Source organism: Leucoraja erinacea, chromosome 2 (assembly GCF_028641065.1).
Source record: "Leucoraja erinacea ecotype New England chromosome 2, Leri_hhj_1, whole genome shotgun sequence".
NCBI classification, from domain to species: domain Eukaryota; kingdom Metazoa; phylum Chordata; class Chondrichthyes; order Rajiformes; family Rajidae; genus Leucoraja; species Leucoraja erinaceus.
The window spans coordinates 72159406-72187378 of NC_073378.1; the positions used below are offsets into that span (position 1 = coordinate 72159406).

General features: G+C 42.2%; 1 protein-coding gene across 1 annotated transcript in view; it reads left to right on the forward strand.

Annotated features, from left to right (window-relative positions):
* LOC129710992 (cadherin-6-like) overlaps window positions 1-27973 on the forward strand; it is a 205733-nt gene that overhangs the window by 73527 nt on the left and 104233 nt on the right. The window lies entirely within an intron of this gene.

The following is a 27973-nucleotide window of genomic DNA, read 5'->3' on the forward strand; positions in this document are numbered from 1 at the left end:
ATGATCATATTGAATGGCGGTGCAGGCTCGAAGGGCCGAATGGCCTACTCCTGCACCTATTTTCTATGTTTCTATGTTTCTATGTAAGAGGAGCAAAGTAAAATATTGTTCAAATGGCAAGAAAATATAAAATACAGTCGTAGAAAGGGATAAGAATGTCTTCATAATGAAACACAAAACTGTTAGCATGCTGGTAAAACCAGTTTGGAAATTGATTGGAAAGGCACAAGAGTTTTGAAATAAGAATTTTTTGCACCAGCCATGTTGGACATTTCTGTGTACTTTAGATCTCTCTATTTAAGGAGGGATATACTTGCATTGCCAGCAGCCCAGTGAAAGTTCACTTGATTGATTTTTGGCCCAAATGATTAGCCTAATCAGGAAAGCTTGAGCAGTTGGCCAATATTTATTGGTTTAAAAACATGTAATCCTCTTGAAACTCATGAGATTCTGATGGGACGATGAGGATGATGCTCCTGGTGGGAAATCTCAAACTAGGATATCTAGTTTCAGAATAAGGTGGAGGTAAGAAGACATTTATTTTCTCGTTGGTTGTTTTCTTGGAAGGTTGTGAATCTTTGAAATTCTATACTCTGGAAAACTATGGAAGGTGAGTTATTCATTAAATTCTGTTAGGAAAGAGAGGTGTAGGGTGGTAAGGAGGGGTAGGAGGGATGGTGGCAGATGGGAACAACAAATGGAAAGGAGGTATGCAGTGAGGAGTGCGGGGGGATCAAGTGGGAGGAGTACGATGGACAGATGGAGTTTGTGGGAAGGAGTGGAATAAACAGTGATAGATGTTTGGAAGGGTATTGTGTGAAGAAGTCTATTACATTCTTTGCTCTCGATGTTGCCTCTACATCAGTAGGAACAAACACGGACTAGGGGACCACTTTGTTGAGCACTTATGCTCTGTCTGCTGTGGTCATGGCCATCTCTATCCCCCAGATGATCACCATTCCCCGTTCCACCCCTACACCAACCTATCTATCCTTGGCCTCTTCCACTGCTAGAGTAAGGCAAAATGTAAACTAAAGAAAGAACACCTCATATTTCATCTGGATAGTCTACAGCCCAATGGCTTGACCATTGATTACTGATTAGATTCATGATTCTCTGTTCTGTTGTCTGCTGTTTTGCACAATCCCGCAGGCATTGCCACTTTCATTTCACGGTACATTTTGTGTGTATGTGACAAATAAAGTTGACTTGACTTGAATTAGACAGTATGATCCATATTTGCTCCTATTTCTTTATTACTTACATGTATGTTCACTTCCCAAACAATCATTAATTGGCTTTTAAAAATGCAAAATGCAATGTTAAAATTAAGCCATATTTTGCAGTGCCAGATATGCTAGGTCGAGTCTGGGAAGGTGTTCCACTGTGAGATGTGAAAGCAGAAGGTTGCTGTTGATGTGACAGAAGTAGAAGAAAATCAAGTCAGCAGGAAGATACTCTTCAGTTTTTGAATTCTTTCAAGTTTGTGACAATGATGCTAGTTTTCAACTCAAACGATCCAACAGTCAAAGTCCCCAGAGCAAAGTATTTCTGTCAAATGGAAGCTTTTTTATAAGTGCATCACCTTCAGCTCTGCCTTTATACAACAGAGAGATTCATCACAAGAACATCATGGTGTGTGGAATTGCATTCAGTCTTGCATTTTTTTAAAGTATTACCGATGAGGCAATTGATGAAATGAGTTCAAAAGAAGACATTCATCTCATTGAATATGAACGAGCTAAATTCGCATCGGTAGAGAAGTTTTTCTGCTGAGTGATGAGAATGATCAGGAAGTCCCAAATCACAGGCAGACAGGTGGCACAGTGGCACAACTGTAGAGTTACTGCCTTACAGCACCAAAGATCAGGGTTCGATCCTGACTATGGGTGCTGTCTGCACGGAGTTTGTACGTTCTCCCTGTGACTGCATGGGTTTTCGCCGCGATCTCCGTTTTTTTCCTACACTCCAAAGACGTAAAGGTTTGTTGGTTAATTGGCTTGGTATAATTGTAAATTGTCCCTTGTGTGTGTAAGATTGTGTAAGTTTGTAGGGATTGTTGGTCGGCATGGACATGGCGGGCTGACGGGCCTGTTTCCGCGCTGTATCTCTAAACTAATTTAAACTAAGCTAAACACAGCTCATGTATGACATCTAGTTCTCAAATCTTAGAAACCCAGCCTGGGCCCCATACTGCTCAATTCCATTTACATCTGTAGGACTGATAATTAATTGACATGCTCTGGCAGTATACCAGGCGAAGAAAAGATGCTTTGACCTTCATTGGCACTGTCCTTAGGCTTGAACTTGGGCAAAAGAGGCCTTTCACTGCTCATTAATGTTCAAAGTTAATTAATATATTACTTTGAAATCCTATCATGTTTCGCTGAATGACTGATGTGTCGCCTAATTACAATTCTCATTGATATAGTACCTTTAGCATGGCATTAACATTCTAAAGTGCCTCGCATTAGCAAACAAAAAAATATCATGCAAGGCGATATTTGGACAGATGGCCAGAGCTCGGAATTATAGAACCCCTGAAAGAAGGAGGGCAAGAAGGAGACATATTGTGCTTTCAGCAAGAAAGTACAGAGCTTATGGTCTTAGCAGCCTATGATGGAGCAATTAAATTCAGAGGCTTGTCTTGAAGGGTTATGGGACTGAATAGGATTACAGAGACTGGGAGGGCCAAGGTCACGGCAAAACAGGAAACAAGGGAGTAAATTTTAAAGTTGAAAAGTTGCTGAATTCATCGCCAGTGTAGTTCAGTGAATATCAGAGGACTATGCCATACACTTAAGATTCAGTCAATAGAGTTTTACATGAGCCTTTATTTTGCAAGAGGTGGGTGATGGAATTTAATAATTTAATGATCTGGGAAGATTAGCTATTGCTCCAAGAGCAAGTGTAATGTATGTTACTTTTAAATATGTGTAAATTACAACACGATAAAAGGTCATTCAACCCATCCAGTTCAGGTCAGCATAGAAACATAGAAAATAGGTGCAGGAGGAAGCCATTCGGCCCTTCGAGCCAGCACCATTCATCGTGATCATGGCTGAGCATGTAACGTTATAATTGAAGAAATAGCCTTTATTTCAGTTAGCTACCCTGTTCCAATATCCCTTCAACTCTGTTTCTATCAGCCACTTATGTTTCCTGTTTCAAGCATTGATATGCTATCTCCTTAAACTAATCTTGGAGATGAAGTTCCACTAAGTCACCACTTACTTTCATAAAAGAGAATTCAGATTTGTATTTGATTGTACAGCCATGGGCTCTCTAACTGGACATTTCCACTCTATTCCATGCTTCATTTAATGTTCTATATTTCAATGATATTGGCCCTTAATCTGTAGTGTTCTGAAAATAAGACAAAATGTTGCAGATTTATGTTCATGTAACCAACTTCCTTACAATTGGAGCAGAATAATAACCTTTTAAAGTGTAAATGCTTCTTGACTGGTCTTCATCGTCACATTATGTGCAGGAGTAGGCCATTCGGCCCTTCGAGCCAGCACTGCCATTTACTGTGATCATGGCTGAACATCCACAATCAGTACCCCGTTCCGGCTTTCTCCCAATATCCCTTGACTCCGTTAGTATGAATCATACAGGAAGGTGGGGTTAGTGATGCTATTTCTACTATGATTGGTTCACATGCAATCTACATCCTTCCCCGTAAAGAGCGAATATAATTAAACACACGTGCAGCTAGAATTCAAACATAGAAAGTTAGATTTCTTGTGGTGTTTATCACCATGCATTTGAAAGTGGTTCTTCCCAAAGGATACAAGACCTCCCCCCCATAAATATGTCTTTACCCTTTTTGTAAACAATTTTGAAGTCGAATCGCTGGAGCTGCATCATCATACGCTGCAGACGTGCAGGTGCTGCGTGTATAGGTTTATTGAGGATGGTCACAAGAGGTTGGTGGTCTGTCTCGCCGTGAAAACAGCTAACATGGTGCCGGTGCCGAAAAAGTCTAAAGTCACCAACCTGAATGACTACCGCCCGGTTGCCCTAACTCCAATACCAATGAAGTGCTTTGAAAGGCTGGTCCTCTCCCACATCAAATCCAGCATCCCTGCCTCACTGGACTATATTTGCATACAGGGCAAATAGATACACTGAGGATGCCATCTCTCTGGCTCTTCACACTGTCCTGACTCACCTGGAAAGACAGGGCACGTACGTGAGGATAGAAACATAGAAACATAGAAATTAGGTGCAGGAGTAGGCCATTCGGCCCTTCGAGCCTGCACCGCCATTCAATATGATCATGGCTGATCATCCAACTCAGTATCCCGTACCTGCCTTCTCTCCATACCCCCTGATCCCCTTAGCCACAAGGGCCACATCTAACTCCCTCTTAAATATAGCCAATGAAGTGGCCTCAACTACCCTCTGTGGCAGAGAGTTCCAGAGATTCACCACTCTCTGCGTGAAAAAAGTTCTTCTCATCTCGGTTTTAAAGGATTTCCCCTTTATCCTTAAGCTGTGACCCCTTGTCCTGGACTTCCCTAACATCGGGAACAATCTTCCTGCATCTAGCCTGTCCAACCCCTTAAGAATTTTGTAAGGATGCTCTTCATAGACTATAGCTCTGCCTTCAATACCGTCACCCCCACCAAGCTCACCACCAAACTCCACCAGCTAGGACTCAGCTCGCCAATATGCGATTGGATCCTGAATTTTCTGACGGAGCGACCGCAGGCAGTGAGACTGGGCCCGCACCTGTCCTCCACTATCACCCTGAGCACCCGCACGCCACAGGGCTGTGTACTAAGCCCCATGCTCTACTCCCTCTTCACACACGACTGTGTTCCTGCATTCGACACCAACACCATTGTCAAGTTTGCAGATGACACAATGGTGATTGGGCTGATCACCAACGGAGGTGCAGAACCTGGCGGACCTGTGCTCACGTAACAACTTGTCACTAAACACCTCCAAGACCAAGGAGCTGATTATTGACTTCAGGAGGTCACATATTGGAGAATACACCCCAATCTCCATCTACGGGGAAAGTGTGGAGAGAGTGTCCAGCTTTATGTTTTTGGGCACTCACCTCTCAGAAGACCTCACATGGTCCACCAACACCGCTGCGCTGGTCAAGAAGGCACAGCAACGACTGTTCTTCCTGAGAACATTAAAAAAGATTGGTCTGCCCCAACAGCTGCTGACAACCTTCTACCGCTGCACCACAGAGTGCATATTAACGTATGGCACCTCTGTGTGGTATCTCAGCTGCACGGAGGCGGAGAGGAGAGCTCTTCAGCGCGTCGTCCACAGAGCGCAGAAGATTATTGGGACACCGCTACCAGCCTTGGAGGGCATCTACCACTCACGGTGCCTCAGGAAGGCCGTCAGCATCTATAAAGACTCATCACACCCTTGTAATGGACTGTTCGAACTACTTCCCTCCAGCAAATGTTACAAGGCCTTCTACGCATGCACCTCCAGACTCAGGAACAGCTTTATTCCCAGAGCTATAGCGGCTCTGAACCGGCCCTGCTGAATGCCCCCCATCCCCCCTGGACTGTGTCCCTCGGATGGTCACGTCGCACAAACACATCTGCACTTTAGTCTGTTTGAACTGTTTTGACTATTTTACTGTTGTAATGTTCTTTTTACAAACCATGTTCTCGGTGTATCTAAATCTAAATTTTATTAGTTACTTAAGTTATGACATTCGATGGAAGCTGCATACCAAATCTCGTTGCACTTATGTGCAATGACAATAAAATATATTATTATTATTATTATTATTATTATTATTATTAAAACATTCCCAAAGATAAAGTCCTAGAATTTAGAACAAATGAAGACCAGAGCCAGCAGCTCTTTCTCGATCTGCGCGTAGCGCTGTTCGGTGTCCGCCATGGTGCTGGAGGCATAAGAGACAGGTCGTAATGTCCTATTGGCAGATGTTTGTAGGCAGGCCGTGCCCAGCCCGTATCGTGTGGCACCGGAGGTGACAGTGACAGAACGCCTCACATTGAAGAACGTCAAAGTGGGAGCGCTGGTCAGCCTCGACTTTAAAGAGTCAAATGCTTGTTGATGTTGCTGGAACCAGGACCAGGCAGTATCCTTCCGAGTGAGTTGTCTCAGAGGCGAAATCAGTTCACTGAGGTTCGGTATGAACTTTCCCAGATAGTTCACCATACCCAGAAAGCGTCGTAGGCTAAACACATCGATGGGGGCTGGCATCTCTGTGATGGCAGCAGTTTTCTTCGGATTGGGTTTAAGACCGTCAGGAATGAAAACATGTCCAACATATGTGACCTCTGGAACCCTGAACTTGCACTTATTAGGGTTGAATTTCAGGTTGATTTGACGTGCCCAGTCCATGATAAGCTTTAGGTTGTTGTCATGCTCCGCTGTGTCTTTGCCATAAACCAGGATATCGTCAACGATGATGGCACACGGGAGTCCCTGGAACAGCAGTTCCATGTTTCTCTGGAAGACTTGATGCCGAATGGCATTCTGAGAAATTTGAATCTGCCAAACGGAGTGGCGAATGTGGTCAGGTTTGATGACTCGTCATCTAGCGGTATCTGCCAAAACGAGCTTTTTGCATCGAGGATGGAAAATACTGTAGCTCGCCCGATCTGCGCAGCGACGTCCTCAACAGTTCTCATAGGATAATGTGGACGCCTGATGGCAGCTTTTAAAACTTTTGGATTGATGCATACACGGAGCTCGTTTTTGTCCTTCTTAAGGGTGGCAACCATGGTGGAAACCCAGTCAGTGGGTTCGCTGATTTCAGCTAGTATGCCCAAGGAGACCATGTTTTTTTAGTTCAGACTCGATTCTGTCTTTCATAGCGTGTGGCACACGTTGTGGTGCATGGATGACTGGGTCAACGTTGGGGTCAATGGAGATCTTGTAGGTCACAGGCAGCTTGCCTAGTTTGCCATTGAATAGATCAGGGTATCTTTTTATCGGGTCCTCAGATATTAGTGGCTTGTGAACGGACCGGTCAAAGGAGACTAGCCCTAAGTCTTGGCACGCATGGATGCCCAGTAGAGTCACAGAGTCAGATTGGTTATTGCATGTGAACCAATCATAGTAGAAATAGCATCACTAACCCCACCTTACTGTATGATTCATACTAACACCCACTTCCTACACTGGTCAGTCTTTGAAGCGGTAACGATGAACTAACAACTAACAACCTGCTGTACCGCCATATTATGTGTACCGATTAAAGATGATCTTGAACTCCAGATTGTACAGTCTGCATATCTACATTGTTGACAAACATAATTAAGAGATTTGGCCTCAGAAGGGAACCTCTTGAATCATATTTTCATTCCCAACTGCTTGAAAAATAACTTTTAAACTGACGCATTAAATTTTCCGTTCTAACTTGTTAATTCAATAGGTTATCTTTCAATTCTGTTCACCATCAGCTTTTCCCGATAATTTCCCTTGTGGTGCCACACTAAATCTCTCCTGAAGTCTGCGTGTTCCAGATCCAAAGATTTGTCAAGCACCTTTTGAAAAATGTGCTGGATGGTTCTAACTAATTCAGTGTGCTTTGTTGTTCCTTTTTTATTTCATTTCAACATGACAGCCCCACTGATAACATTAAAAAAATGTATCAGCTGACCCCTGGACATTAGAAGATTCTTAATTCAGGTCAGGAGGTTTGAAAAGTTCTTTCTTTTGTGTGATTGACTTATTAGCAGATAAACTTTGAAGCAGTACAATAGACCTGTTCCTATCAATGGCTTGAAATTGATAATAGGAACAAAACTTCTATCCAACATGTAAGTTTGATGCATGCTCAAATACTCAATGCTGCTTAAAGCAGCTCCTAAAATTCCTTTGTAACAATAGACAATAGACAATAGGTGCAGGAGTAGGCCATTTGGTCCTTCGAGCCAGCACCGCCATTCAATGTGATCATGGTTGATCATCCCCAATCAGTACCCCGTTCCTGCCTCTCCCCATATCACCTGACTCCACCATCTTTAAGAGCCCTATCTAGCTATCACTTTAAAGTCTCCAGAGAACCGGCCTCCACCGGTTGAGGCAGATAATTCCACACTCACAACTCTCTGTGAGAAAAAGTGCTTCCTCGTTTCCATTCTAAATGGCTTACCCATTATTCATAAACTGTGGCCCCTGGTTCTAGACTCCCCCAACATCGGGAATATGTTTCTTGCCTCTAGCGTGTCCAAATCCTTAATAATCTTATATGTTTCAATAAGATACCCTCTCATCCTTCTAAACTCCAGAGTATACAAGCTCAGCCACTCCATTCTCTCAGCATATGACAGCCCCGCCATCCTGGGAATTAACCTTGTAAACCTATGCTGCACTCCCTCAATAGCAAGAATGTCCCTCCTCAAATTAGGGGACTAAAACTGCACACAATTCTCCAGGTGTAGTCTCACTAGGACCCTGTACAACTGCAGAAGGACCTCTTTTCTCCTATAATCAACCCCTCTTTTTATGAAGGCCAACATGCCATTTGTTTTCTTCACTGCCTGCTGTACCTGCATGCTTACTTTTATTGACTGATGAACAAGGACCACCAGATCCCGGTGTACTTCCCCTTTTCTTAACTTGACACCATTTAGATAATAATCTGCCTTCCTGTTTTTTTGCTACCAAAGTGGATAACCTCACATTTAGCCACATTAAACTGCGTCTGCCAAGCATCTGCCCACTCACCCAACCTGCCCAAGTCACCTTGTATTCTCATAGCATCCTCCTCACAGTTCGCGCTGCCACCTAGTTTTGTGTCATCTGTTTCTATTTCAACACTCATTAACTAAATAAGCCAGCAAAATTGGCAGTTGAATGGTGCTAATGCCAATCTTGTCATTCCAACTCCAGTGCCTCCATTGACATAATTCTTTCCCTTGTTACGACTGAGGAAACCAAACATTTTTATATGCTAATACATTGGAAACTCATATTCCTTACATCTTTCTGGGCCATAATCTTGTCCTGCTTAATGACCTCCCTCTATTTTACACTCCTGCCTGCTCTCTCTCCTTCTCTTTCCACCATGCCCCGATTTCTTCCACCAATTTTGCACCCCACTTTCCTTAAAATCTCAAACCAGATTCTTCTGCTACATGGTTGCATTTTTTCACAAAGAGATTTAATATTCTCCCTCTTTACTGTGGGTGCGGTATTTTGTCCAATCTTCTCCAAGCTTCTTCCTTTCCAATGCTTGTTATGCTCATAGGAAGGAACATAATACTATCTTATTCAAGTGGTTAGTGCTTTAGAATTGCAAGATGTCAGTTTAAAAAAAGGCATGTGCTAAAATTTGATTCAAATGCATCAACCCATCGGTTCGCAATATTTTCTGTTACTCACATCCCTTAATGATAATGATGATGGTCAATCAATCAATCAATCAATCAATCAATCAACCTTTATTGTCATCTTGCAAGCAACAGTTGTACAGTGCAAAATGAAAAGACGTTTCCCAGTGAATAGCGGAGCATCGCACATGAAATTTAAAACGTTTCACACATAATAACACTAAAAACAATCCAGTCCCTGATGGAACAGTATAAATAAATAGTTAAAAGCAGGTAAAACACAACGTTAAAATACAATAAACCAATCATAAAAATGTCCGGGGCAGCTGATTTGAGTGGCCAGTGCCAGTTATTAAAGTGTCCGTGCCAGCCGCAGAATCAAGTGACTGTGAGTACAGAGTGACTGTTTAGCAGCCTCACAGCCTGTGGTAGGAAGCTGTTTAGCAGTCTTGTAGTCCGGGCTTTGATGCTTCGATATCTCTTGCCTGATGGCAGGAAATCCAGGTGTATGTGGAGGGGGTGCAGTTTGTCCTTAGCAATTCTCTGAGCTTTTTTCAGACAGCGGCTCTGGAACAGTTCTTGTACCGAGGGTAGGGAGACGCCAATGATCCTCTCTGCTCCCCTCACTACCCTCTGCAGAGCCTTCCTGTCCGAGCAGTTGCAGGTGGAGTACCACATATTTATGCAGTACGTGAGTACAAACTCCACCGTACCCCTGTAGAAAGTCCTGAGGATGTTGGTGGGGAGTGAGGCCTGTTTTAGTTTCCTCAGGAAGTGCAGTCGCTGATGGGCCCGTTTGACCGTCCCAGTGGTGTTCCTGGGCCAGGTGAGGCTGTCTGTAATTTGCACACCGAGGAACTTTATGCTCTCCGCTCTCTCCACTGCAGTGCCACTGATGTTGAGGGGTGTATGCTTTGGCTGCGCCCTCCTGAAGTCGACAGCCATCTCCTTCGTTTTGTCGACATTTAATTCTAGATTATTTTTGCCGCACCAGTCCACTAGTTGTTTTACTTCCGCCCTGTACATTGATTCGTCACCTCCGCTGATGAGTCCCACCACTGTTGTGTCATCCGCGAATTTTATGATCTTATTGTCCCTGAATCTGGCAGCACAGTCATGTGTGAGCAATGTGAACAACAGCGGGCTGAGCACACAGCCTTGAGGGGAGCCGGTGCTCAGCGTGATCGAGCCTGAAGTGTTCTTGCCAACACGGACTGACTGCGGTCTCTCTGTCAGAAAGTTCAAGATCCAGTGACACAGGGTGGTGTTGAGGCCCAGCAGGGTTAGTTTCTCCACAAGTCTCTGTGGGATGATGGTGTTAAACGCTGAGCTGAAGTCAATGTACAGGATTCTGGCGTATGTGTTATTGTTTTCCAGATGCATGAGTACTGTGTGCAGCGTGGTAGAGATGGCATCCTCTGTAGAACGGTCGGGGCGATAGGCAAACTGGAGGGGGTCTAATGATGAGGGGAGGCTGGCAGTAATGTGGGGTTTCACCAGGCGTTCAAAACACTTCATTATTATTGGGGTCAGGGCGACAGGGCGGTAGTCATTTAGGCAGGCAACCACTGGTTTCTTCGCTATGGGGATAATCGTGGAAGTTTTGAGGCATGTGGGGACAATGGCTTGACTAAGGGAGATGTTAAAGATGTCTGTTAGCACATCTGCTAACTCCTCAGCACATTCCTTGAGCACACGTCCTGGGATGTTGTCGGGTCCAACTGCTTTCCACGGGTTGACCTTAGACAGGATTCTCCGTGTGTCCATTGAGTCTATGGTCAGGACTGGCTCCACTTAAACTGTTCTCCACTTAAATATTCTTAACTGGAAGAGGAGAGAGAAGTTAGATGCATGGTAGAAAAATCTAAACACGTTTGCGGTATTCAGAAATGCTTGTCCAAAATCATTAATAAATCCATCTCATGTAGCCACTCATTGGGTGGTACATTCACCTTTGACTAGGAACCTGTCAGTTCAGGCACCACTCGATAGATTGGAGCAGAAATACTTGCTCATCCACTCCAGCTCAGTCCTGATAGAGGGCTGCATCGTCAGAGGTGTTGCATTTTTGTTGAGTTGTTACCTCAAGGTCCACTTCTGAGGTTTATTTTATACAAAATAACCATAGCACTATAACAAAGTAGTGGAAATGAAATATCCCCTGTGCTACGGCAAGTATTTATCACAAACAAATTGCTTGGTTATTATCATGAGTGGTTTGTGGAAAACCGGATATGTGCAGCGTGACTACACTTTGAAAGATACTGTAAGAACTCAATTCCTCATTTTTAAACCTAGCTGGTGATTACTGCAAGAATTAATGTTGGCACAGTAGCCCAGCGGTAGAGTTTCTACCTTAATGTGCCAGAGACCCGGGTTCGATCCTGACTACAGGTGGTATCTATGTGGAGTTTGTACATTCACCCAGTGACCTTGTGGGTTTTCTTTGGATTTTTTAATGTTATCTGTACGGAGGTACAGTGAAAAGCTTTTTCTCGCACGCTAACCAGTCAGCAGAAATGATTACAATTGATCCATTTATAGATACATGACAAGGGGAAAAGGTTTAGTGCAAGGTAAATCCAGCAAAGCCTGATCAAGGAGAGTCCGAGGGTCACCAATAAGTTAGATAGTAGTTCAGCACTGTTCTATGGTTGTGGTAGGATGAATCAGCTGCCTGATAACAGCTGCGAAGAAACTGTCCCCGAATTTGGTGGTGTGCATTTTCACACTTCTACACCTTTTGCTTGATGGGAGAGGGGAGAAGAGGAAGTGGCCATGTACGACTTGTCTTTGATTATGCTGCTGGTCTTGCCGAGGCAGCATGAGATATAAATGGAGTCAATAGAAGGGAGGTTTGTTTTTGTGATGGTCTGGGCAGCGTCCACAATTCGCTGCAATTACTTGAGGTCTTGGATGGGGCTTTTCTCAAGCCAAGCTGCGATGTATCCTGATAAAATGATTTCTATGGTGCATCTGTAGAAGTTGGTGAGAGTTGTATGGTACATGCCACATTTCCTAAGCGTCTAAGGAAGTAGAGGCGCTGGTGTGCTTTCTTGCTTGTTGCTTCAATGTGGGTGGTCCATGAGAAGTTGTTGGTGATATTGACTCTCAGTAGTTTGAAGTATTCAACCGTCTTTACTTTGGTGCCGTCAATGCAAACTGGGGTATGTGTACCACTTCGCTTCCGGGTACGAAGGTACCAGGTGCACCAGTTTCCTCCCACACTCCAAACATGTACAGGTTTGAAGGTTATTTGACAAGTAAAAATTGTACCTTGTTCCCAGTGTGTAGGATGTTGCTAGTTTATGGGGGCGATCGCTGGTCTGTGTGAAATCAGTGGACCGAAGAGCTTGTTTTCACGCTGTATCTCTAAAGTCCAAAGACATAAAATGCAATAGTAAATTTAACAAGATCACAACCTGTGACGCTCCATGCTATGAATGTAGTGCTGGGTGTTGCATGTATGGTATACTGAGTCTAGCAGTTCTCATCACTTACGCCGCTGCCTGTGTGGAGTTTGCACGTTCTCTGACTAATTTCTGCAGTAGGAAATTAAGTTATTGCTTTCCACATAGGAAGATGCTATCTGATAATAACCAGATTATGAACTTTTGCTCAATCTCAAATCGTTCTGAGTTTATGTGGTTCAGCTTTAAGCTTCACAGCATCACAGTGACTAAGTGGCTGCAGGGCGGCAGCAAGGGCACTGAGAGGGGTGGCAACAATAGGATCATAAATGCTACCATCCTGTGAGAGGCTAAATACTCACTGCGTTGTAATTAAACTTGTGCAAAAATGATCTCCCGTAGCGCTACGATTTTTCGCCACCTTACTCGCCATTCTCCACTGCTGCAAGTCAAATAAGTTTTGTTCCGATCAGTGAAGTAATACAAAAGTTAGGAAGGTTTACAAATCGTGAATACTGCCCCTACCGGAACCCGGCATCAATAACGCGGCGAGGAGAATAAAAAGCTGAAGGTGCGCAGTGTTGAGCAGCCCGCACAGAGTGTACAGCCCACGGGAGTGTCCAGCCAGAGTGTGCAGCTTCTGAGGTGACCAGCACGACCAGCCCGACCTGCCAGAAGCTGATGAGTTGAACCGGAAGCCTCTGAGTGAAGCCGGCGTGGGACCGGGATCTGTTGCGCGAGGCCAAAAGCTGAAGGTGCGGGGTGAGCAGAGTGCGAGCCCCCCCCTCCACACACACCACATTCCCCCTCTCCCCACTCCCCTCCGCAACTACCCGCTGCCCCCCCTGCTGCTACCCGAACCCCCCCACTGCTACTCACTCTCCCCCGGTGCTAACCGCTACCCCAGCTGCTACCCGCTCCTCCCCGCTGCTAACCACTCCTACCCGCTCCCCCCCCCCCCCCCGCCGCTGCTACCCACTCCCCCCTCCTCCCCCCCTCAACCCTTCCTCTCCGCCCCTCCTCTCTCCGCCCTCTCCTCTCTCCCCCTCTTCTACCCCCCTCCTACCCTACCCTCCCTCCTCTCCCTCCTCCTCTACCCCCCTCCTCTCCTCCCTCCTCTCCCCCCTCCGCTATACCACTAATTTAAGTGTTATTAGCAAACTTACAAATCATGCCCCCTTTGTTTTCATCCAAGATGTTAATGCATATGTCAAACAAAAGGAAGCCAGAGCCACTCCTTACAATGCACCACTAGTCACAGGCTTTCAATCTGTAAAGAACATAATCACCTTCTGACCCTTCCTCAAGCTAAGTCAGTATCCAATTGGCTAGCTCACCCTGGATCCCTTGTGATCTAACTTAGTATGATGTGAGTGGTTGGAGCTTGTACACTGGAAGTCAGAGCTTATTCTGCTGCCCTGCTAAGATATTGAATGGAGAAACAAAGAATTGCAGTTGCAAGTTTTAACTCAGCGGGTCAGGCAGCATCTCTGGAGAAAAAGGATGGGTGATGTTCGTGTCAGGATGACCAAAATCATCACCTATCCTTTTCTCCAGAGATGCTGCCTTACCTCTTGAGTTACTACAGCACTTGGTGTCTATCTCAGATACAAGATACAGTAGCTTCAGTCTGTGCTGCAATCGAGTTAATACCTCAGCTTTATGACACTGCATGGAACTGGCCACCACTTGGACACTGGAAAAGATGTCCCCCAATGATCCCTGAAGAGCTCAGTCTTGTGAGAATGAATATATGCACAAATATACTCCAGGCAACTGATACTGAATTAATCTTATCTTTAGTTTTTTTCTGCAGGCCATTTGTGCCCATTCATAATGCATGTGCAAATCCTGCCTCTAGGCTGCCCGACAATCGCAGGATCGGAGGTGGTGGGTGTGAGTGCCATGTGTGAGTGTTCCTCATCCAAGGCATGTTCAAGTGAGTCATGTTTAGCTTTATAAGAGAAGAAACCCTTAGTGAAAGAGCAAGCGTACATCTGCAGCTGCACGATCTACATTCTGGAAATTCAGAGTAGTTGTTGGAAGGGAAAACTCGAATTTAATTAGATTAACACTGGCCAGTATTAATCTAATGCTGCAATGACAGGTATGTGCTTGCCCACTGTCAGTTTTTTTTATGGCTGCCACCTTCTTCTGTAATTAAAAGGGAAGTGTTTTAGTGTCTTGTTACACCTTACGGTGCTACGCCAGCCCTGACTGAACGGGTTTCAGGATGTACAGGCTGTGAAGTGTGAATCAGAGTGGTGCTCTGGAGTGTTGATCTAAGCACATATTAGCTGGAAGTTATGTTCTATATAGATTGCTGTTAATGAGTGATGGAGATGGATGGCTCAGAGCAGTGTGACACTGGTTACACAACCATTAAGGACAGGATTTGATGTGCACTCTAACATTAACTACGTTTGTTACCATTAAAATTCTTGCAGCACTGTTTCCATTTATTCTTTGTTTTACTCCTGGCATTCACTTTAAGTCCACCTTCCTCCAATTACTATTTGAGTATGAACTGTTGGAATGACTTCAACCAGTGGTTGTAGGCAAGGAGCATCTCCTCTTTTGAGTGTCTCACACATGACTTCTGTGTAAGGTAACCCAGACCATAAGTAGCTTCCAAATGATTTTCTAAGACATAAAGGGACAGTAAAGGGGCAGCACAGTGGCACCACGGTAGAGTTGCTGCCTTACAGCGCTAGAGACCTAGGTTTGATCCTGACTACAGGGCTGTTGGTACAGAGATTGTAGTTTCTCCCTGTGACCCCGTGGGTTTTCTCCGTGTGCTCCGGTTTCCTCCCACACTCCAAAGACGTACAGGTTTGTAGGTTAATTGGCTTCGGTAAAAATTCTAAATTGTCCCTAGTGTGTAGGATAGTGCTCGCGTATACGAGGATCACTGGTCGATGTGGTGTGGTGATGACATTTTGTAATGTGGTGTGCATATGACATTTATGTGCATCCCTCAGGAGCTTGGACAGGCAAGAAAATTAATAATGCATCGCACTTTTTCCAGTGCTATTCAGATTAGTCTCGAAAGATTCTTCCTTGCATTGACTGGAGCATATGACGACTTAAGGGCCTGTCCAACTTGCGTGTCCTGGCACGCAAATTACGCGACCTTCTGGTTGCGTTGAGCCGCGACGGTCCAGCGAAGGTCGCTCGCGGAGTAGAAATGGGGGCAGGTCCGGACCGCAATGGCCGTGAGCCCCAGGCCGAGTTTGGCAATCGTTTGCCTGCTTCTGCTGCAGTTGGAGGTGAGACGTTGCGTCGCGCCAGGGTCTTGGGCCTGTCCCACTTTGACCGTCAGTTCCGCGACAGGCCGTTGGCATGCAAAGATTTTGTTTGCTACAAAAATTTCGGAGCCCCGCGCGATTTTGCGCACAACTACAAACCCCTCCGCGTTTCTCAGTGGGACCGGCCCCGCGCGACCATACAATGCCCGTGCGCCTCAACGCGACCACGAGGTCACGTAATTTGCATGCCAAGAACACGTAAGTGGGACAGGCCCTTTAGGACACGTAAGTGGGGCAGGCTCAAGGTCAGCTCTACTTATCACAAGCTAATTCTTCATGGGGACAGGCTCCAATTTATGTATTTAAGGTAGATAATGTCTGGTTTAGACAATCGTATAAGATAAGCCCCACAAATATAGTTGATTTATATTGTCTTTTCATAATTTTGCTGTCTATTACTGGTTTTTGATAAATAGAACACTTAATCTAGCAATGTTGCAAAATTTTGCGATTTTAAAAATCAAGTCTGCAATTTATCCCATCAGATAAAACATAAAAAGAAGTTTAATTTGACACCTAATTCACTTTCATATCTTCAGTATTAAAAACGTTATGTCCATTTTCATACTCGGAAAATAGCATCTTGTTCCCTATTGATTTTCCATTGACTTAACACAAAAGCTGTGATCAAGAACAGTCTAAAGCCCATAACTTTATTAAAAATTAAGAGAACTGAAAGAAATTTTCAGTTATTATAGTTTGAAGCATTCTAAAACAAATATTAAACAATCTTACTTGGATGACCTGAAATTAAAGCATATAATTAGTTAGTTACCCAATTGTAGCTAATTCAAAAATTCAATTACAAGATCTAAACATCTATCCATTTCTTAAGGAAAGATTAACATTTTTAAATAGCCTAAGTGTCCACAGAACATTCACAAAATAATTTACAATAAAACATGATTTTTAAATCTCATTGGCATTAATTTATAGGCCAAATGGAAGGGATTTAGTGTTCAATTGTTGTAAATTAATGGCCATTTAAATCAGTTTGCGAGTGGGATTTTGTAGAACGCGCTGGTTTGGAATGCTGCCATTGCGGTGAATTTGAACCCCATATGGCATGAAAGATACTGCGGGATTGAATGGGCCCCCGAGTCAGCTACTCGCAGCATAAAATGTTGTATAAAGGGATCTTAAGAAGCCGTTTTTAATGTAAAAATAAACAACCTACCTTGCCTTGTCCCCTACATGAGATCCGTCCCGTTGTCGGCGTTCGCGGCTTTAGAGGATGATTTTTAATCTACTATAACAATTAAATAACCCAATTCAGTTTAAAAATACCTGCTGCGAACGAATTTCGCCACGATTTTTCGTCAGCAACTAAGTAGGCTGAACAACATCGATTTCAACAGCCTAGGGAAAATCGCGTTTTAAACCCGCCCCCCTCTCAAAGGCACCAAAGTCGTGCACACGGGCAGCGGCAGAACTGCAGCGCCGCTGAAGGTAAGTTTTGCAACATACCTGCTTAATCGAAGGGCTATAAATTATTTGTAATACCTTTTTTGAATTAGCCTTTCAGTAGTTTGCCCTATTTAATGTGAATGGACTGAGGTTTGTTTGCATTCTCATAACTTTTACCATGTTTGGAGCCAATCTGTTCTCCAGACATTTATGCATTATATAACTCAAATTTGCTCAATGCACCAGTGCAATTAGTTTAATGCACCTGCCTCCATTGAGCATTCATCTTATGTAAGGATTGTTAGTTTTAAATTAAGACATCCTGAATTCCTCCAAGCAAATTTTCTCTGAAATTTTTCAAAACACAGATGATAAATTTGTAAATAAATATAATTTATATTAAAGAGTTTTATATTAATTTGGAAACTTCAGCTGCAATGACATCTGATGGATTTTAAGCAGAGGCAGAAACAAGTCATGGTAATTTCACTCTTTTAATGAGAAAATCTCCAGTAGAGTTTTAAAAGCTTGAACCATCATGAAATCTGACATTTTACAAAAGTAGATTTGTCAAATAAATACATGCTTCGTTATTATATTTAATATTGTTAAATGGATATAGTGAGTCAGGTTATTCCTTTTAAGGAGTACTATTCTCAGAGCTATTAGGCTCGAATATTAACCAGTACTTTAGGGGGTAAGTAGCAGCTCTTTAATTTGTACATAGCAGCTGAAACCTCTGGAGTTGAAATAAAATAAAAGAAAGACTTGCAATTCCAGAGCACTTTTAATGACCTTAAGAACATCTCGGAGCACTTTACAGACAGTGAAGTATATTAAAGTTGTACTTTAAAAAATACTGCAGTCAATTTGCACATCACAAATTCCCACAGACAACAATGTAATTACGCGCAGATATTTCGTTTTTTTGAGTGATGTTGATTGAGAGCCAAGTGTGATTCCAACGGGACCTCTCTTCATATTTGTTTCTAATTTGCATGTCGGTATCATAGGATATCTGGTATTAGATTAATTGTTGACAATTAATTGTCCCCCAGAATAGATGTACAATGTTAAGTGGCTTGAAATTATTCCAAGTGGCTCCTGTGTTTACATTTTATGTCCTTGGAATATTAATGCTGTATATATATATAATATTATATTTTTTTGCACTATACTTTACTTCTGGAACGTTGCGAGAGAAGACAATAGAGACAAGTTTTAGAAGCAGAGTTCAATGCACAATACTACCATATCATCCCTCCTCTGACCTAGTTCTCCGCCAGTCTGACTGTCCCCATAATTAAATGTTATCTCTGTATGCTTTGTTGTCATCTTCTAGCTAACAAACATCTATTCTCCATTTTCCTTGTAGCTCATCCCCTTTAAGGTCTCGTTTTCACATCTTACATTTCCTTATCTCTGCATCTCCCTCTCCCCTGACTGTCTGAAGAAGGGTCTTGACCCAAAATGTCACCCATTACTTCTGTCCATAGATGCTGCCTGTCCCGTTGAGTTACTCCAGTATGTTGTTACTACCATATAATATCTTTGGCAGTGACAATATCCAACTTTGTTTCTCCCAACATATTTCTAAAAGATAGGCAAATAATAATATTACTTCAGCTCTTTTGTTTATTTTTCTTTTAAACATATTCACGGTATGGGCAAAGACCATTTAGCCCTTCAAGCTGCTCTTCCATTCATGGAAAATTGTGACTGATCTATGAGTTAGCTCCATATCCAAAAACTGGAAGTTCTATCACCATAGAGTCATGAAGAACAGAAACTGGCTTTTCGGCCCAAATTGCCCACGATGACCATGATGTCCCATCATAGCTAGTCCCACCTGCTCAAATTTGGCCCAAGCTCTTTAAACCTTTCCTATCCCTGAAATTATTTCATCAGATTTTAATGCAGTGAGCTTCAGGATCAATCTTCCGTTTTCTAAAACATTCTCTGTGAAGCTGAGCTATCTTCTGGGCTACTCACAATCGGTGTACATCATAGATACATAGAAAATAGCAGGAGTAGGCCATTCAGTCCTTTGAGCCAGCACTGCCATCCAATGTGATCATGGCTGATCATCCACAATCAGTAGTGCGTTCCTGCCTTCTCCCCATATCCCCTGATTCCACTAGCCTTAAGAGCTCCATTTCACTATCTTTTCAATGCATCCAGTGAATCGGCTTCCACTGCCTTATGAGGCAGATAATTCTACAAATTCATAACTCTCTGGGTGAAAAAGTTTTTCCTCAGTTCAGTTCTAAAGGGCCTACCCCTTATTCTTAAACTGTGGCCCCTGGTTCTGGACTCCCCCAACATTGGGAACATGTTTCCAGCGTGTTCAATCCCTTAATAACCTTATGTTCCTGGATATAAGAGATCCTCTCATCCTTCTAAATTACAGTGAATACAAGCCCAGTTGTTCTATTCTTTCATCATATGACAGTCCCGCCATCCCGGGAATTAACCTCGTGAACCTACGCTACACTCCCTCAATAGCAAGAATGTCCTTCCCCAAACTAGGAGACCAAAACTGCACACAATACTCCAGGTGTGGACTCACCGGGGCCCTGTACAACTGCAGAAGGACCTCTTTGGTCCTATACTCAAATCCTCTCTTTATGAAGGCCAATATGCCATTAGCTTTCTTCGTTGCCTGCTATACCTGCATCTTTACTTTCAATGACTGATGTACAAAGACACCCAGGTCTCGTAACACTTCCCCTTTTCCTAATCTGACACCATTCATATAATAATCTGCCTTCTTGTTCTTGCCGCCAAAGTGGATAACCTCACATTATCCACATCATAAGCACCTCAAAACAATGTGGGGCAAATAATCATTTTTTATTTTTTTAAATCTGCACCCAGAACAGTGAAAAACTGGAAGTTACACAGTGTATCTTTATTTCATGTCATGGTATGCAAATATTACTCATTTCATACTGACTTCAACGGAGCCGAACATACAAAAGATGAGTACAATCAACAGTCTATACTTACATATGTTTATGTATATGTTCAATGCTTGTGAACAGAGACAATAGAGTCTTCACCAGTGCAGTCGTGATAGCTGCTTTGTGAAAGGATTATTGTTGAGAGAAATTAAAGGGAGCCTTGCTCGTCATTTGTGCCATACCATATCTGTCCTTAGAATTGGTGTATGCTGCTTTTGGATTCAATTGTACACAAATTCTACTGCGCAACTCTGTCAGTCCTTGATATGGATAAGGGAAAACTCTTCATTCAAATAACAGATGAAGCAAATATTTCCATCAATTGAATTTTGAAATGGCAGCACTTATTTACTCTTTTCACCCGGCAGGCCTCCCATAGAACGGTGGTCAATTGGACACATTCAGTCCCTTCCTACTTGATTCAAGCACAGCAATCCAAAACCCACCCACACTTCCTTTCAAGTTAATGCTCACTCAGAACGTTGACAACCAAAGTTTTTTATCTTGACCTTTATCTGAATGCCACAGTGCAAGTTTCACCTTATTGGATGCTTGATGGGGAATATGTGCAGGAATGTTTAGTCAATTTTAAGATTTGACTTTTTGATGCATAAAGTTGAAATTGAAATGCAAACCTTTTGGAACGTTTCACCCAAATCAATAGCATAAATATCTCAACCTGTCTTCTTCATGTTCCTGCAATATTGATTAACTCGGAGGGAATCATAGAATAATTCCAATTTGTTTGTTTGCTGTATTACTATAGATTGTTTGATTCAAATTTAAATATAAACTACTGTAAATAATCCAACCAAGAAATCATTAAAAACTAAAGCTAGCAAATAATGTGTTAAGTAACTTCAAGTCCAAATTTGCCACAAGTTTAGTAACTGAAGCTTTTAGGAATAAACTATATGAGCACAATGAATACACAGATATCTTCACTTAAAGTGGGGAAGTTAAGGTAAAATATCATTACCGTGATTTGAAGGGAGAATTATTTAGTGCTAGTTAAAGTCAAATAAGGAATAACTGTGTTGAGGAATGTATTCATTTATTATTGTCACGTGTACCGAGGTACAGTGAAAAGCTTTTTTGTTGCCTGCTATCTAGTCAGGAAAAAGACTATATATGATTGCAATCAGCTGTCCACAGTGTACAGACATGGGATAAAGGGCATAACGTTTAGAGCACGATAAAGTCCAATTAGTTGTGATTAAAGATAGTTTGAAGGACTCCAATGAGGTAGATATGAGAGTTCAGGACCGCTCTCTAGCTGGTGAGAGTACTGCTCAGTTACCTGATAACAGATGGGAAGAAACTGGAGGTCTGTGTTTTCAAACCTGTACCTCTTGCCTGATGTGAGAGGGGAGAAGAGGAAGTGACTGGGGTGAGACGTCCTTGATTATACTGATGGCCTTGCTGAGGCAGTGTGAAATGTAAATGGATTCAATGGAAGGGAGGTTGGTTTGTGGGTTGCCCTAGGCCGCTTCCACAATTCTCCACAATTTCTAGTAGTCTTGGGTAGAGCTGTTCTGAAAGCATGGTGTGATGCATCCTGATAAAATGTTGTCTACGGTGCATCTGTAACAGTTGGAGAGTTGATTGAGACATGCCAAACTTCCTAAGCCTAAGAAAGTAGAGAATTTGAGGCATTGGTGTGTTTTCTTGGCCATTGCTTTGATATGGGTGGTCCAGGACAAATTGCTAGTGATATTTATTCCTAAGATCTTGAAGTTATCAGCCATCTCTACTTTAGCAGCATCAATGTATACCAGGGTATGTGTGCCACTTTGCTTCCTGCAGTCAATCACAAGCCCTTTTGTTTTATTTTAAGTTTATAACTCAGCTTGTAATAATTCTTAAGTCAGGGCAATGTTAGCATTCCTCAGAACTGACACAGAAGTATTGAACTAAAGCCCTCTGAAGTCTTAAATTTCTCATACCAATTTAATGTTATCCATAAATTTAGATAATGACCCCAATTTCTCTGTGTTTTTCATGTGGAGCTATTGGCATTTCTTGGGGTAAGTGCTAGAGAGTTTGTTGTCTACCCACATAGTCCAAACGTCTTGGCAAAGCTCAATCAGCCATTTCCTGAAGGCATTCTACCACTGGTCTCGACAAAGTGGACCCAAATCAGAATGAGTCCCCTTGGTTTTACATAGAGAATCTGCATCAGGCTGGATCTGCTGAGGATCTGTGAACCCATTCATGTGAATGAGGACTGTACCGCACCAAAGAATGTTAAATTAATTTTTTCACGTGTTTGCTTTAATATATCCATTTTTCAGTGTTTTAGTTGACCTTGGAAAATAACAATTGTTTTTAAGATGTTTTCACTGTTTTAGGTTTTAATACTTTGTGAAGGTTGCCCATTTTCAATGATATTCAGAGCTATTGTAAAATATTGACAGTTTTGATATGAGATAAAGTTGGGGGCAGTACTTTTGCATCAGTAGAAGATTTTCTGAGATGTTTTATAGATGGAGCTTTTTTTTAGCTTATCCAGGGTACATAATTACATTGTCACCCAAGCTCTCCCTATGCAGCTCCAGAACTACTCAGGCCAGCAAGATTAGCACAGGAAGCTTGCCGTAATCCGGAAAATCCAGCTCGAGAACATTTAGTTTAGTTTAGAGATACAGCGCAGAAACAGGCTCTTCGGCGCAGAGTCTGCACCAACCAGCGATCTCCGTACACTAACACTATCCTACACACAATAGGGACAATTTACATGTATATCAAGCCAATTAACATACCAACCTGTATGTCTTTATAGTGTGGGAGGAAACTGAAGATCTCGGAGTAAACCCTCGCAGGTCACGTGGAGAATGTAAAAACACCGTACAGACAAGCACTCGTAGTCAGGATCAAACTCAGGTCTCTGACCTGTGAGGCAGTAGCTCAATTGCTGCGCCATAGTGGTGTCTGAGTCCAAAGTTAAAATTATTGATACAGACTGGGACCAATAGTGATCCTAGCATGGATCCTTAAGGGTTTTGTACAAAACACATTACACCACTCGGAGTAGTTGCCCTTTACTTCTGCTATCTACTTTTCTCCTGGTTTTATAACACTGCATGCTCTAATATACTTTAAATTATTATCAAAGACCATTGGTGATCTATTTATGTTTCATTCACAAGACGAAGAAGATCTAGATAATCTGCATTAATAGCTCAACCGTTGTCTGCTATCTTTGTTACTTTCAAATAATTTAATGAGGTTCTTCAAGCAGCACTTTGTTGACCATTCATCATTTTTATGTTGCCCATTTATTGTTTTAATATTGGCTCCTAGCCATTTAATTTTTACTTTAGTGGAGATTCCATTATTTTTTAGCATTGATTTTTCGTACCATTGATCAGGGCGGTGATTAAGTTACTGGACCAGCATCTAGAGACCTGAGTGATTAATCCCGAGACATGAATTTGAATCCCGCTACGGCGGCTGGGTTATTTAGTTTCAAGGAATGATATAAATTTAGAATAAAAACCGGTATCTGAAATAGTGGCCATCGAATTGTCATATAATTTTAAAAACTCATCAAGTTCACCGATGTCTTTCGGGGATGGAAATCTCTAGGACATGCCTGGCTTGGCCTCTACACGACTCACATTATAAAAACTGGAGGAAGGAATAAGCACATCGGACCTTCACATCTTCTTTAATATTCAAAAAAATCAAATCCAATCTTTACCACGCTGCCACTTTCTTTAATATATCCAAACATGTAACACAGTTCAGGGACGATTTAAAATTAATAATAAAGTATGACCTTGGCAACAATATCCACAGCCAATAAAGGTACAGATTTTTAAAAATGCTGAGATAACTATTGTAGCGCTCCCTGAAGATGGACTACAAAGCACCACTCTACAGACAACACTTTTTTTCTGACATGTAATACTGCCTCTGCTATCTGTTCTTTAATTTCTCTGAGAATGCATCAATCCTGTTCAGTGGATTTAACCACTTTGAGTTTGGTTAGGTTATTTAATATGTCTCCAGCTTGTTTTGAACATTTCTAACCTCATTTTTTTGATAAATATACCTGATTTGTCTCTCTGGTAAATACTGAAGCAAAGTAATTATTTAATATTTCTCCTATGCTGCTAATGCTGCCTCTGCACTCGCCATCTCTTAATGACTCAATTTCCATTTAAGCTTTCCATTTTGTTATTTATATGCGTGCAGAATATTTTTCTATTTTATTAGCTATTCCCTTATAATTTAATTTCATACTTCCTTATTAGTTTCCTGGATACTTTATTGATTTCTCACTTAATTTCTTCACTTTCCCCCTTATCAAACTCTCTCCTGTAGTTAGCAAATGGCGCATTTCTTTCTCTCAATTTTCCAATTTGTGTCTTTATTCATCTATTGGATCTTATTAGTGTTTAGTTTGTTGTTAATTTTTGTCAGAAGATATCGAACACTTTTGAAGAAAGTCTGAAGAAGGGCCTCGACCCGAAAACGTCGCCTATTTTCTTCGCTCCATAGATGCTGCCTCACCCGCTGAGTTTCTCCAGCATTTTTGTCTACCTTCAATTTTCCAGCATTTGCAGTTCCTTCTTGAACACTTTTTACATTTGTTTTTTATCAGTGTTTGGTAATAGCATTGCTTTATTTTCCCACATTCCATTCTCAATCCATCAAAAATAATTTTTTGAGAACTCTTTCCCTGATATACCCCTCAATTATTTGTCTGAATGTATTACTGCCATTTTTTCTCCCATGTCTCCAACCTTTACTTCTCTAACCTGCTCTTGTTCCTGTGATGATCGTCAGACAGTGTCAATATTTGGCAGACTTCTAAACACTGATTAGGAATGAATTCCTGTGTACATTATAGGTATATGCAGAGTCTCTTGCCTGGAGTAGGTGAATCGAGGACCAGAGGATATAGGTTTAAGGTGAAGGGAAAAATATTTAAAAGGAATCTGAGGGTTAACTTTTCACATAATGGGTGTATGGAACAAGCTGCCAGAGGAGGTAGTTGAGGCTGGGACTATCCCAACATTTTAGAAACAGTTATACAGGTACATGGATAGGGCAGGTTTGCAGGGATATGGAACTAGTGTAGTGTAGGATATTGGACTAGTATAGCTGGAACATGTTGGCCGGTGTGGGCAAGTTGGGCCAAAGAGCCTGCTTCCACACTGTATCACTCTATGACTCTAACTCTATTCTATTTTTCTTTCACCCAAGTACTCGGCGCAAGTAAATTTAATGTAGTTGAAATCCCCAATGATATTTATATTCCTTTTGCTAAACTGTTTGCATATTTCCTTCTCTACCCCTCTTTTCATATCTGAAGTCTTTCCCGAACAACGTATCTAATCCACTTTTATCTATGTCCTCGGGAGTTCTATTTCTGTCTTAACTGAAAGCTATCTTATTACATCATTGCGATAAACAAAAAAAAAAAAAAAACTCACAATTTCCCCTGTCCATCGTGTCCATTCAGAAATGAAGCTTTGGCTGGAGTTTGGAAAATTGCAGGGAAGTGCAACTAATTGGATTGAGTTTTCAAAAGCTACAACAAATGCAATTGGCTGAATCCCATGCCCCTGTGACTTGTGATTGAATGGTGCTGGATTTTATCCTTGGTCGCATTCATAAAATGCAATTGCAGTGTGATCTGATTCACTTTTGGAAATGCTGATATTACTATCTTGAACACGTATTACAAGGGGCTTTCTGATATCTTTCCCTGTACTCCCACAACAGGGTGGTAATCAAATAGCTATAGCTGTGATTTAACAAAGTACAAAAGACTAGAGATACTAATTCTGTGGTAATACACGAGGTTGAGAGATTGCGGTTACCTTAATGTGACAACTAACGCTATGCTGCTGGTCTACATCATGAAATGTGCCCACTAGTCATTCCATTGACCTTCCGCTTGGGGAGTCTGCATCCTGGGGGCATGAACATTGAATTCTCCCAATTTTGTTAGTCCTTGCTGTCTCCTCCCCTTCCTCAGCCCTCCTGCTGTCTCCTCCCATCCCCCCGCCTTCGGGCTCCTCCTCCTTTTTCCTTTCTTCTCCCCGCCTCCCCCTCCCCCCACCCCCGATCAGTCTGAAGAAGGGTTTCGGACCGAAACTTTCCTTCGTTCCATAGATGCTGCTGCACCCGCTGAGTTTCTCCAGCTTTTTTGTGTACCTTCCACTGAAACATGTCTGGTTCTAGACCAGGTTGCTCTTCCCCGACTTCAATGCCCTCCCGTCTGAGATAATTTTATTTTAAGATAAAGCCCTTGGCTCTTAACAACTGTAATTGCTGCTGCTTCTGTTTTCGAATATAAACGTTTCACATTATCCTGTCCACACTTGCCAGAACAAACAGAACTTAAGCCCTCTCCTGAGTCGCATCTAAGCTGTTGGATGGAATTTTATTGCATTCAAAGTCAACAAACACAATTTCAATCATTATAACGGGGTTACATACATGATGGGGCTTTATTTTAAAGGTTTTGGAGTGAGAAAATAATGGAATTACATGTAAGGGGAAAAAAAACAAAAACGTGCCCACCCATGTCTCTTTTGTTGAAACAAAGAATGACAAAAATATCAAATGTAAACAAACAAATCCTCAGACAAGTAGTAGGGTTCCAATACAGTACCAAAGATTGTGGGTGCAGCACTAAGGCACTAAGGAAGCCTACTTCTGGTTGCATTGTGAAAATTATGGACGTGAACACTGGTAAAAGAGATAATAGGGCATTAGAGGAATAAAAGGACAAATACAGGTCATTCTCCCCGTTCTCACAGCTTGTACATTTAGAGAGCCATTGGTTCTCTCAAAGTTTGCTGGCATACATTGTTGGTCAGTTTCTTTGTGTGAGCACCATAAACTGCCTCAATTGTACAACTTTGTTAATATAGTGAGCCAATCTAAATATGGTTTCGACTCAATATTTGAGTGTAAATCTACATGGAGAAACTGATGTCAGAAATTGGTTAAGGAACGAGATGTGGTGGCAAGCTTTAGTTGGGTGCTGGGCTAGAAATTCCACCAGCGAGCAGAGGATCATTTCTTCAGTGCTGGCATTCCTCTAAGAGAAGTGACAGTGATTTCAATAATAAATGATTTTTTTTTAAACTGCAGGTAGCATCATAGTCATACAGCACGGAAACAGGCCCTTCAGCCCAACATGTTGTTAGCGACCAAGATGCCCCATCTAAGTTAGTCTCATCCATTCACATTTGGCCCATCCCCTCTAAACATTTCTTATTCATGTTCCTGTTCAAATATCTTTTAAATGTTGTTATAGTACCTGCCTCAACCACCTCCTCTGGCAACCCATGACATATACCCATCTCCTTTCCTCTCAAAAGGTTCCCCTCAGGTTCCAATTAAATAATTCCCCTCTCACCTTAAACCTATGGCCTCTAGTTTGGATTTGGCTATCCTGGAAAAAAGACCATGCATTCAACCTATCTATTCCCTTATAATTTTATATACCTTTATAATATCGCCCCACATCATCCTGTGCTCCAAGGAATGAAGTCCGAGCCTTCCTAACCAATCCCTATAGCTCAGGCCGAGGTTCCAGCAATATAATTGTAAATCTTCTCTGC